We start from the raw sequence: 12,500 nt of genomic DNA on the forward strand, positions 1-12,500 counted from the left end.
ACAAATTCCTGCCTTCAGCGTCTTGTAAGCGGATGAAGCTAATTGCATTCCTAGGCGGCTTCCTTCTCTTTCTTTTACTTCCATATCCTCCCTCCTTATTTCCCTTTCTCTCCTTACCCTCCTCTCTCTCTCTCTCTCTCTCTCTCTCTCTCTCTCTCTCTCTCTCTCTCTCTCTCTCTCTCTCTCTCTCTCTCTCTCTCTCTCTTTTTCTCTCTCGTGGCACAATTAAAATAATATTTCTAAACTTATAAAATCCCAATAAGTTCTAGGAATAAATTCCTGCGTTATGATTACGTGAAAATAAGACATGAAAATAGAACTTAATTGGAATATACATTAAAAAAGAATATGTAAACTATATACGAGTATATATAGATTTTCTAAGATATTAACACTAGAAAGTGAAAACTCTTCCTCCTCTTTTCCCTGAATTCCTTTCTGCATTAACACGGGCCTTTCCCCCTCCCCCTCTCCAACTCCTTACCTCTTTCTCTACCCCTCATTCTCACTCTCTTCTCTGAATGAAGAGAACCTAACTAATCTGAATTCTTTCACTTACTTTTTCTAAACTTTTGGAAACATTATGCAAGAGAGAGAGAGAGAGAGAGAGAGAGAGAGAGAGAGAGAGAGAGAGAGAGAGAGAGAGAGAGAGAGAGAGAGAGAGAGAGAGAGAGAGAGACTGAATAAACAAGAAGTGCCAACGTTGCAAGCAGAGATAAAAGTAAGTAGGTAGCAAATCATGGTGTTAGGAGCAGAAAAGAATAAAAATAAAAAAAACGTTTACAAAGCAGAGCAGCAGATAAAGGATTATGAGGAAGTCACAAATACAACACAAAAAAAAAAGAAAAGAAAAGAAAGAAAAGCCACCACTGCGTTAAAATATTGTCAAGCTTTGCTAAGTCAGGTTAGGTTATGTCAGGTTAGGTTAGGTTAGGTTAGATTATACTAGACAAGGTTAGGTTAGATAAAGTTCCACGAAGTCAGGATAGGTAACGTTAGGTTAGATTGTATTAGGTTTGGTTAGGTTATGTTAGACTAAATAACAGCATTAATGCGAAAAAGGATAACCAAGATGTAAAGAATATCGTAAGTCAAGTTGGATGAAAGAAAACATGGTGACGGGGTAAAGTGAGCTTACTTAACTTACCCAGTATACTTAAATAGGTCTCTCTCTCTCTCTCTCTCTCTCTCTCTCTCTCTCTCTCTCTCTCTCTCTCTCTCTCTCTCTCTCTCTCTCTCTCTCTCTCTCTCTCACATACATAATTGCCACTTTTTGTACACATTTTCTCAATAATCCATGAAACCACCCTCTTATCATAACTCATAAGGGAGCACCAGGCAGGTAATGGAGAAACTGAAACTGATCTGAATATGGCGTAGGAATGCGCACACCCACATACTCGTACAAGGAGATACCTTTTAGAGTGATGTTGGCGGCTGGATAGGAAACGTTGAGAAGGAGGTTAGTCACAGTTTAACAGGCGAGACGTGTCGGTAAGCACATCTCTCTCTCTCTCTCTCTCTCTCTCTCTCTCTCTCTCTCTCTCTCTCTCTCTCTCTCTCTCTCTCTCTCTCTCTCTCTCTCTCTCTCGGCAACAGTTACTAACCAAGTACAAAAAGGTGAACAATGCAGTTTTGAGTGAGACAGGGCGTCTGCTCATCAACATAACACAAGGTCTTCTCTTTGTGAACTGCCTGGGTTGACAGAGAGTGAGCCATATCAACGTGTTGCTTGAGAGGTCTTTGATATCCCATACTTCCTCGCCTGACGTCTGCCATTACCAACCAGATCGGTTTAACAAGTCAACATGACATTTCCTTTCTATCCTACGCACACTTGGCAGACAAACAAGCAGACCAGCTGACAGACAGACAGACAGACAGACAAAACATACAGACAAATGACAGAGTAAAGATGTGGAAAACGGATAAAATATATTAAAACTGTGATGAAAATTAAATATATCGTTTTAATAGAGAGAGAGAGAGAGAGAGAGAGAGAGAGAGAGAGAGAGAGAGAGAGAGAGAGAGAGAGAGAGAGAGAGAGAGAGAGAGAGAGAGAGAGAACGGTAGGAATGTAAATTGAGAACAAAAAATAGAGAGAAAAAAAGTTACTTTTCAGTAACTTGGCAAAATTATAAGGAATTTTAATAACCTCGATTTTAAACTGCTTCGTTTTTTTTCCTTTCCACATTTTTTTCTTTTGTTTTCTAAGTACCTGCACATTACATTGCGTCAAATTAAAAGGAAAACCTAAATAAAAAAAAAAATTACATCGCATCGTCATAAATATTGCACCATTTTATAGCCAGGATATTAAGGTAAGTAAAAAATTAAAGCATATCTCGGGAATATTAATAAGAAAAATATAAGTTAAGAAGTAGTGGCAGTTAATATTTTAAACCTCGATGGAAAAGAGATAATGTTTGCCAATGAATAAATAAATAAATATATAAACTGAAAACAGAGTTCACGTATTTTCTTAAGTGTACTTGTGTTTATATATTCATTAAAACTCCATTAGATGATTCATTGAGTGTTTGTTTCCGAAAGGCTTTCTGATATCAGTTATATTTACCTCTCACCATCTTCTTTTACTTTCTTTAAATTCGTCTCCTCCTCCTCCTCCTCCTCCTCCTCCTCTTCCTCTTCGTCCCGAGGTCTGGACAGGAGGCGTCGTGACGTTATTGAGTTAGGATCGTCCCCGTCATCCTTCCGCATCTTTCCTCCCCTTCCTCCTCCTCTTCTTCCTACTTCCTTCTCTTCCTTCGCACGGGCAATCCTCTCTCTCTCTCTCTCTCTCTCTCTCTCTCTCTCTCTCTCTCTCTCTCTCTCTCTCTCTCTCTCTCTCTGTGTGTGTGTGCGTGATTTTTCATTCCTTTCCATCCAGGTTTCTTTTTTTCTTCTTATCCTTTCTCTCTCTCTCTCTCTCTCTCTCTCTCTCTCTCTCTCTCTCTCTCTCTCTCTCTCTCTCTCTCTCTCTCTCTCTCTCTCTCTGATTTTTTATTTCTTTTCATTCATGCTTCCTTCATTTCTTTCGTTCTCATTCTGTCTCTTCTTTTTCGTTTTTTCTCTACTCAGCTATCGTACGTTTGGCAGAAATTTTGCTTCATGTTAAAAAGTTTCCGAGAATTTGCACCATAAAGTCAAAAGAAATTCCAGAGATCCAAAACACAGCTTCAATTACGTCAATCAGGTTTTAGAGCTTCAGTCCAGAAGGAAAGGGGGCGGAAAGAAGACTACGAGAGAGGGACAGAGGGGAGGGACGAAGGGGAAGTAGGAAAGAAGCGACAAGGAGGAGGTAAGGACTGATCTTCACTATTACCAAGTTGTCTTCTAAAGAGGAAACGAAATGAGAGCAGGAGTGAGAGAGAGGATGGAAAGAATTCGAGGACACACACACACACACACACACACACACACAGATAGAGATTGACAAGGTTTAAAGAATCATAGAATATAAACTTGTGAAGCAGCTTCGGACACGCGCTATTCCTATCTCGAAGCAACTTAAGTGAATACAAATATCAAATGTGAGAGGGGTGGTGCAGTGAAGGGATCGGCAGAAGGGAAAGAGGGAGAGAGGGACGGGAGGAAATGGCAGCAGTAACATGAAATACGTATATATGAACGTAACAGCGGCCTAGAGATGGAGGGAAGGAGGGGGAGGGTATAAGGAGGCGGTGTGATTGTGTAGTGGAGAAGCTGGACGGGAGAAGACAGTGGAGAACGTGAAAATGGAAAGAGAAGGGGGAGGAGGGAGGGAGGGCGAGCGTTGTAGGGAGTAGCTAGGGAGTAGCTAGGATAAGAGAGAGAGAGAGAGAGAGAGAGAGAGAGAGAGAGAGAGAGAGAGAGAGAGAATTCTAAGAAGACCACCTGTGAAGAGGCTGGTCTGGTTACCCTGCAAAATTATACCAGCGGGGAAATAAGGAAGGCAGCGCGGCAGTGATACAAGAGATCAACTGGGAGATTAAGGAACTGGTGAGGGACAGGGCAGATAACAATAGCAAAAGGAACAAATAATGCAAAGTAAAAACAAACAACAGCACACGTGTTGACCCGCACGAGATTGACGAATTACACCACATAATTCAAAGAAAGATACATGGTACAGTAAATGCAAGAGAAGAGAAGTGGAGAATGGAGTTTAAAGGAAGGGTGGCCTGAGTTAAGGATGTGGGAGGAGTTTGAAGCGAGTGCAGAGGCGTTGGGATCAAAGCTGAGTGGAAGGAAAGTGAACCAAGCGCGTAGGCGACGCGACGCAGGAACAGAAGCTGGAGCGGTGTGGGTGGCAAAGGGGTGAGGCAAGGATGTGCAGGGACAGAAGTGGTGTCGGAGCTGAGAGGAAATTTGACAGCATTAAACACAACAACCTGGCATGAAACATTTCCCGTGTTGGACAGAGATGAAAAGTGCCGCTCTACTCGTAATCCTCGCTCAACACACACACACACACACACACAAACACACACACATATAACAGTTCCGTCTCTTTCGTAACATGCAAATCTCTTTTCGACGAGCTCCATGCAATCATTTATGAGATAACACCTAGCGTGTGTATCCGAGTACAACACGAATACGTAGTTCATACCTCCGCCCTTATTGTTATTATTCACTCAGTGTTTCAATAGAGAACTACAGGAAAAGCGAAACAAAATACAGCGATCGCACTTGCAGCTCGTGATGATGGTGGTGGTGGTGGCGGTGGCAGTGATGAGAGGGACGTTGTTTATAAAGGGATGCGATTAATTAATTGACTTCCAAGTAACATTATGATGGATTCACAACACTCCACAATGTTCTCGACATGCCACGCCACTCCGGACCATGCCGCGTCCTTGGAAACACGCCGACACATACACGCACACGGAACAAATAACTGTTAACGTCTGACCAGTTACACATAAGATGACTCCTTCCTTAATCGTGAGTGGACAGTGACAAGAACAGCCGTGGTTGGGGGGAAGAGGAGGGTGAAACGATGATAGAGGCGAGGTGATGATGGAAAGAAGGGGAATCAAATTAATAAATGTTGGGTAATTACTCACAGGAGAGTAAGAAACGTGGTATTAAAGAATAAAACGAGAGATGGTATTTATGTGTTTCTGCATCTGTTCCAAGATGACGCGAAAATAATAAGATAAACTGCTTGTAGGTTTGCGGAAAGACTAGAAAGTGTTTGGTATTGTTGCCAGATGCACGTCTCTCTCTGCCAGTCTCACTTTTATCTTTTAACATAAATTTCCTTGACTTACATACAGGTACTATAACCCATTCACCTTGTTTACCTCACCCCGTAATGCCAGACCGCATCGCACCTCCCAGCCACGAGTCTAAGACTTAATAATGAAGGTCACACATTAGAGGCAATGGAGGTGCATGGAAACTCTTCCCGCTCCAGACCGTGAACCTCGCTTCGAGTGCTGCTTCGAGTCGCCTGCCTCGTATTATGCTGATACAAACTAATTACCAGTAGTTATTGAATGTGAATACTCTGCTTCCATCTGGCAGGTATTCAACTCAACATGGCGTGTCAACTCTGTTGTGTGTATGCAGTGGTGGTGGCGGTGGTTGTTATGGTGTGTCGCTTTAATTTCTATTGTATGGTTTCATTATTTTTTTCTCTCTATTTCAGATTACCTGTTAGTTCAGTTAATGAGTGTGCATGATTGTGGTGGTGGTAATGGCAGTGGTGGTGGTAGTGGTACTAACGCGTTAGTTTCATTAATGTTTGTTCTCATAGTTTTATTTTTTTTATTTAAATTCTCTATCATGTATTCGTTCAATCTATCAGTATTTACATTTGAAGCGAGAGAGGTGCCTATGAAGCGTGAGTTTCACTCATGTTTGCTCTCATTGTTTTAATTTCTTGTCAATTGTTTGCTCAGTCTGTCAGTATCAAGGTTCACTCACACGCACATTAGTAAACTTGCACTGGTAACTGGTGTCGGAAGTGCCGCCGGTTGCTAGAATAAAATCGACGTTGTTATTTTAGAGAGGCTCTGTATTCCTTCCTTCCTGAATTATTCATGCTCTAACTTGACGATATTTTATATAAATTATGTTTAATTGAGATTATATATATTTGACGTACTTCACGACACCGTCCTGCTTTCCATTACAGTTCTATACAGAATATGGATGATTAGAGACCGAGCATCTCACCCGCTTCACCGCCCATTCCGGCCTTCCATTACGTTTCAGTGCAGATTATGAATAATTAGACGCATGCATTTGACCTATTTCACCAACCATTCTTGCATTCTATTTGTGAAACGATTATGAATGATGACCTGCCATGCAGTTGACCTACTTCTTCCAGTCCTCCCTTAAGTTATATTTCCATATGGACTGCGAATAATTAGAAGCATGTATTTGACCTACTTCACCACTCCTGCCTTCCATTCCAGTCACCAGGCAGATCACAGGTAACGCAGTACAGGCACGCCACCAGCCACACGCTACCAAAAAAACAAACATTTCTCGCTCGAAGCTATTAAGGTCTATTAAGGTTTTTAAGGAATTATTACAGCGAGGCACGTGTCTGTTTGGCTTTCGTTTATGGAATATTCGGAAGACTTAGCTGTGTGGTGCGAGGTGTTTTTGCCATAAAGGATCGCGCTTGATTACAAAGCGGGGTGTTTAGTGCAGCCAAGGAAGTTTAATTATTCATGTGTTAATTTATCTATTTATGTGTTGCTTTTTTGTGTGTTTGTGTGAATGTGTGTTGTTTACTTTAAGCATACACACACACACACACACACACATACACACATACCACACATTAAGATTAATGTTAAGTATTTCCCCACCCCCTATGTACATTTTCAGTTTGTTAACTGCCTAAATAATAAACCGTTTATTATTATTATTTTTATTATTATTACCACACATGAACCTTCACCCTTCATCTCCACACTAAACCACTCACTCACTCAACCACTAGCTCACTCACTCACTTTCTCATACTCTCCCACTCACTTATAAATCCTTATCTCACCATTTCCCCATCCACTAAACCACAAAATCACTCACCCAATACTAAGCCCCAGTACCACTACACCTTACTTCCGACACAATAAATCTTTGGTCAAGGCGAAGAAAAGGTGATATTACCGCACACATTCCTGGAGGAGAGACTAACGAAGAGAAACTGCCGGTGTGAGTCATTTAAGGGAGGGGTGGCGTGCTTAGGGGACGGTCAAGTGATCGATGAAATAGTTTGTGGCCTCAGATCTTCCTCTCGACGCTTCTGGAAGTCACGGCAAGAGGAGAGTGACGAGAAGGATGACTGAAGCTGAAGAACATCATAAGGAGGACTAGGAGGAGACGGAGGATAAGGAGGTACAGAAGGAAGAGGAGAAGGACAGTGTACAGCAAGGGTTATAGGGTATAGTCGATATTGGTTGATAATAGACATAATGGAAAGGCAAATTTGAGGGTATTGAATGAGGCGGTAAAGGAAAAGAAGGCAATATTCAAAGGTACAGGACAAAATGCTCTACAGAGGGGATGTTGACAACACAAGAGAGAAACTTTACACACACACACACACACACACACACACACACACACACACACACACACACACACACACACACACACACACACACACACACGTGATAAAGTAATAAACAAATAGAAGAATACTTGAATTAACTAAAATAAGTATACAAAACACAATCTTCAAACCAAGCCGATGAGTTACAAGAAACAGTGAACAGTGGCTTGTAGATATTGCTAAAAGCGTAGTTAAAGCCCAGTTAAGGTCTAAATATCAACTGGAGCAAAATCAACGACTCATAGTATGTGTGTGTGTGTGTGTGTGTGTGTGTGTGTGTGTGTGTGTGTGTGTGTGTGTGTGTGTGTGTGTGTGTGTGTGTGTGTGTGCTTACTGTCCTTCATAGGCGGTGGATGATTAATGGGAGTGTGATGGGTTTTTAATGAGTGACCTTAGGAGACAATGCGAGATTAGAGATCAGTAGTTTTCTCTCTCTCTCTCTCTCTCTCTCTCTCTCTCTCTCTCTCTCTCTCTCTCTCTCTCTCTCTCTCTCTCTCTCTCTCTCTCTCTCTCTCTCTCTCTCTCTCTCTCTCTCTCTCTCTCTCTCTCTCTCTCTCTCTCTCTCTCCAATATGTTCTTTGTTTTCTAGCAAGCCAAATTTATTACTTTGTTATTGTGTAATAAAATATTCTGAACCCCCAAAATTTAAAGTTAATCGCTTTTTTCTACTCCAGGCATATATGATGTATTTTTTCATTACCTTGTGATGAGACAATAATGTAAAAATAAGGATTAATTAATACTCATTATGCCTTGATGTCAATTTTCTAATATGCGCAAAACTTTTGGGTTTGAAATATTATGCGAACGAAAAATTAACCTAAGAACTGAACAATTTATAGGAAATAGTAAGAAGACAGGAAGCTTACACCCTATACGTATAAACGAGTGTAAGCAAACCATATATAAAACATACATACCAATACTATCGAAACTGAGTCCCTTTACCAAATCTTTTTTTTTTTTTTTTTATTTTATCTTCCATATGTGATATCAATGTTATAAAATAGCGCAATAGTTAGCAATTCAAATTACAAATGAGAGGTCTAGGTTTCATATCTGAAGACTGATGGCTTGGGATTGGCAAAAAGTAGTACTTCTTTACCTGTCGAAATAAGTACTATTATAGTGTCGGAAGAAAAAAAATAATGTCAACGTCATCTGGTGATAACAGAGTGACACTATTCCTTCTAACCTGTGTGTGTGTGTGTGTGTGTGTGTGTGTGTGTGTGTGTGTGTGTGTGTGTGTGTGTGTGTGTGTGTGTGTGTGTGTGTGTGTGTGTGTGTGTGTGTGTGTGTATCTGTGTGTATGTTAAACCTTAAAAAAATGCCGTATTACACAGTTTGGCATGTGTGCAAAAGCCAAAAACTTAAAAAAAAAAATCATCTTGATGCTTTGTGAATTAAGGCAAATTTCACCTACTGAAACAGACACACACACACACACACACACACACACACACACACACACACACACACACACACAATAGAGCCACAAAGTAGAAGCTAAAAAACAAAACATCCAACTACAAACCACATCCTTCACCACGCCGCCTTCCACCCTGCCCCCATCCACTCGCTCCATCACCAACTCCTCCACAGTCACGCGCAGAGGAAGGAGATGGAAAGGAAAGTTTTAGTAACGTTATTTATTTATTTATTTATTTATTTCAGATACGTTACTATTTTTTTTTATTCGTTCCCACTCCTTATTGTGAACTTGACTAGCACTGCAGAAGGCGACATGTGTGGGTTATGAAAATAGACCTCATCAGTTTTAAAACCCTCAAAGACTTACTGAAGAAAAAGAGGAATCTTTAGTATACCACAATTTCCTTTACTAAACTTTCATATGTTTTTGAAAGGGAGAACATCTTAAGCAGCTTCCCTTATGTTCTCACAAAAGGGGCACTCTATAAATAATTTCCATTGTGTTCTTATCCTCTTGTATCTATCGGTCTTCTTTTTTTTATATTTCATACCCGGAAGTTTTCTATGTAAGACCTTGATTGATTAAAGAGACGATATCAAGGTATAATGAGTTTTGATATGTTATGATTTTTACACTATTGCCGATTCATCAATTAATGGGAAACATCATCTTTCCATCATCAATACCTTCTAAGTGTTTTTTTTTTTTAGTATGTTCAGGAACTAAATGCTAGAAAATAATGAAAATATCAGAATTAAGAATAAAAAATTACTTTTTTTGTGACTAAGGAAGGTGGAATTAAAACTGGGATCTACATATTTCTTAATAATGAATCCTCTTGTCTGTTTGTTTCTTCGTTTTTTTTGTTTCTTTCTTCCTTTCATTCTTTCTTTCTTTGCTTCTTTATTTATTCATTATTTTCTTATTACTCTTGTTAGTTTTTTTCATAAAAAAACAATTATCAGTCATCCGAACCAGTTACTCTTTCTTCTGTTTTACATTTTTTTTTCTATTCCTTACATAAACGGACTGGTAAGAAAAATACCAGTAATGTACAATAGCTTTCTGTTCATCGTATCACTTCAAAATAGTTGTTTTCGTAAATAAATAAGCTGAATATTAATTTCATAAACATCATAAACTTTTCATTATTTAACTGCATAATAAAAATCCAAATTAAATTCCTAAAAAAATAAACAAATAAATAAAAATTTTGTGCAGTATGTAAATTCCCTCACCGATATTTCACAGCAAAATATAATGGTGTATCATTAAGTTGATAAGAACATTAATAACTTATACATAATTTTCGCTTTGTTTTTTTCACTACAAAAGAGAATCCTAGTTTCAATAGATTAACAAATGCAATTATAACCCAAATACAAAGAATTTCCTTTCCTTAACCTAACCATAAAATAAACTACATTTTAGTAAATTAATAACAACGGTAAAAAAAAAAAACAGTAATAACATGCGTACTTAAAACACAGAAAAAAAAAATTATCCCAATAAACGAGTTATACAAACAGCAACACAATAAAGCATTATCCCCATAACCTTATATATTAACATAATAACAGACCAATTGACCGTTGTTATAAAACATGAAAAAATTAAAATAAAAAAATACTAAAAATTTCGTTTTTTTTTTTTTTTTCTAACATCACTATGAAATAATTGCATGTTATTTCACATAACAAAAACCAAGAGACATTAAAAATTTTTCTTCATAATTTTACCACATGTCATTTTTTTTTTTTTACTGTTTTTTATCACCGCAGTTCGGGTTTGTCAGCGAGGAGGTGAGTCGTTTTGTCAGCGAGCATAATAACACAGCAGAGGCGTCCCTTAAACCTTAGGATCAATTCCCTCACAGAAAATGGAAGACCAAAATCCCTCTGTTGTCATAGAAACCACAATCTCTCTCTCTCTCTCTCTCTCTCTCTCTCTCTCTCTCTCTCTCTCTCTCTCTCTCTCTCTCTCTCTCTCTCTCTCTCTCTCTCTCTCTCTCTCTCTCTCTCTGTCTTTCTCTAGATATGTGGATGGAGAGATAAATACCGTATAAGGACTAACATCTTTTTTCTCTCACATATATTTCGATGCGTGGAGACAGAGAGAGAGAGAGAGAGAGAGAGAGAGAGAGAGAGAGAGAGAGAGAGAGAGAGAGAGAGAGAGAGAGAGAGAGAGAGAGAGAGAGAGAGAGAGAGAGAGAGAGAGAAGCACCATGTTGCGAGAGGGAGGGACAGAAGGAGAGAGGAAGGGAGGAGGAGAGGAGAGATATGAGGATGGAGGGTACAGATGAAGGCACAAAAAAAATAATAAATAAATAAATAAATAAATAAATAAATATATATATATATATATATATATATATATATATATATATATATATATATATATATATATATATATATATATATATGCGAGGTGTGTCATTAAAGTTCCAGGACTGGTGCCACACAAGTTTTATTTCACATCCAGGCTACAAACTATAGGTTATCTCCTTCGAAGTAATCCCCCTGGCACCGCATGCACTTGTCCATCCTTCTCTGCCAGGCTTGCATGCACTGCTGGAAGGATTCTTGCGGGATGCTCCTCAGCTCCGTCGTCACGGCCTTTTTGATGTCGTCCGCATCATCAAAACGGGTCCCCTTCATGACCTCCTTGAGCTTGGGGAAGAGGAAGAAGTCGCACGGAGCGAGGTCAGGTGAGTAGGGCGGTTGCTCCAGCACGGCGATGTTCTTCTTGGCCAAGAACTCTCTGATGCTCAGGGCATTGTGAGCAGGCACATTGTCGTGGTGAAGCAGCCACGAGTTGCCCTGCCACAACTCCCGCCTCTTCTCGCGCACTGCACGAAGCAGACGCCGCAGTACTTCTTTGTACACATGTTGGTTGACTGTCTGGCCCTGTGGCAAGAACTCGCAGTGGACGATGCCCCTCACATCGAAGAAAGCGATCAACATGACCTTGAAGCTGGACCTGGACTGCCTTGCTTTCTTCGGCCGTGGCGACGCCGGACTCTTCCATTGAAGGCTCTGGCGTTTGGTCTCCGGGTCGTACTCAAATACCCAGGACTCATCGCCGGTGATGACTCTCCTGAGCAAGTCTGGTTCAGTTTCCAGACGCTCGAGGATGTCCTGACACACCTGCATGCGTCGTCCCTTCTGGTCATCGTTCAGGAGTCTCGGCACCATCTTCGCACAGACTTTCCGCATGCCCAGATCTTCAGTGATAATCTTCCACACGCTGTTGTGGTTCATGCCAAGCTCATCTGCGATCTTTCGAACAGTCAACCGACGATCGTCACGCACCATCTGCTTGACACGCTCAACATTGGCCTCATTCCTGCTCGTTGAGGGTCTTCCACTCCTGGGGTCATCTTCCACGTCCTCCCGGCCCTCTTTGAACCTCTTGCACCACTCAAAAACACGTGAGCGTGACATTGTCTCATCCCCGTACACTTTTTGCAGCATACCCAGTGCTTCTGACGGCGTTTTCCCCAAC

This window comes from Scylla paramamosain, chromosome 10 (assembly GCF_035594125.1).
Source record: "Scylla paramamosain isolate STU-SP2022 chromosome 10, ASM3559412v1, whole genome shotgun sequence".
Lineage (NCBI taxonomy): Eukaryota > Metazoa > Arthropoda > Malacostraca > Decapoda > Portunidae > Scylla > Scylla paramamosain.